The following is a 1,360-nucleotide window of genomic DNA, read 5'->3' as shown; positions in this document are numbered from 1 at the left end:
TCCCCTTTGGTCTATTTTTGAGTCTGCTCCTTTGGGCCAAGCAAGACAAAACTGGACTATCTGCCTCAAGGAATGCTATCTGTCACTGAGGTGGGAGGACATAGACAGATTGGGAGAGGCAGGAAAAGCTTCTTGGAGGAGGGTGGCATCAGGGACAGTGTGGCAAAAGCATGGAGAGAAGACTTGGCCCAGAGGGTTGACAAGCAGCCAGAGGACAGTGAGACTGGTCCCCTCTGTAATAAGGGAACCTGGTAAGATGGACTGGAACCAGAGGTGAGGCTTGTGTTCAAGTCTAAAAGTCAGACAGGAAATCACTGCAGATGCCCAAGGAGAGGGCAGTGAGTGGGAGTGGGGAGATGGCCAGGAGGCTGGTGACAGTCCAGGCAAGAAGCAATGAAGAGGGTGTGCAGTGATGTCCATCCATGAGAGAAGCTCCCCTGGGGTACTGGGGAGACCAAAGAGGACAGAGGAGGGAGGGAGCCATCAGTGAAGGGGAACAGTAGGGGATCATACAGAGATGGTCTTGAAAGCCACTGAATGCCACTCTAAGGCATCTGGAGGTGTTGGTACTAGGAAGGAGGGGGCTCAGGGGGACAGAATCATTCACATCACAATCACAAGAGCATCCTGGGGGGTTTTCACAGCTGTTCCTCTAAGGAGCTACCCCCATAGCCAAGGTCCCTCCAGGACCTCCTGTGCTCTCTCCCAAGGTCACAAAAGCATCCTTCCCTTCAGGATTGGTCAGAGGGCCTAGCTGTGGTACTTAATGGCTATGGGGCCTTGACCCAGTCCCTTCTCTTTTTGGAATCTCAGTTTTGGATTCATTGACCTCAAAGGATCTCCCCAGCTCTTCAGAGGTCTCCCACAAGCAAACATTGCTGATTGACAGGTGGTGAAGACCAAAGGAAGGAGGTTGGGGGGGAAGATGGAGTGCCCCCCACATCAAGAAGCCTGAAGGCAGAGCCAGTGCTTGGGAGGGGGCCTGGAAGGCAGGAGACAGAGAGGGTAGATGGTCAGGAATGGGAGCAAGGAGATCCCTGAAGCCAGATGGGATCTGGATGGAAGGGGGCTCTAAAGGACCAATACATCCAGCCCCCTGTGTGTAAGTCTGTGTCTAGAGAAGGAGAAGGCAAAGATGGAGCCAGCAGGTGCTTGTGGGCTGGACTCACCCCCAAGTCCTGACCCTCAGGGAATTCCCCCCTCCCATGATGCATTGGTTTTCTCTCTTTCTTTTCGATTTGGAGCAGGACCCAGCATGAATTGAGGATGAGAGGCAGCAGAGCCCACCAGGCTGAAAGAAGGGATCTCTGGACTAGTCCATCCAGCCAAAAGAGAGACTGAGAAGTGATCCTTCTTTGGG

This window comes from Macrotis lagotis, chromosome 3, assembly GCF_037893015.1.
Source record: "Macrotis lagotis isolate mMagLag1 chromosome 3, bilby.v1.9.chrom.fasta, whole genome shotgun sequence".
NCBI classification, from domain to species: domain Eukaryota; kingdom Metazoa; phylum Chordata; class Mammalia; order Peramelemorphia; family Peramelidae; genus Macrotis; species Macrotis lagotis.
Note: the sequence above shows the minus strand (reverse complement) of the source record.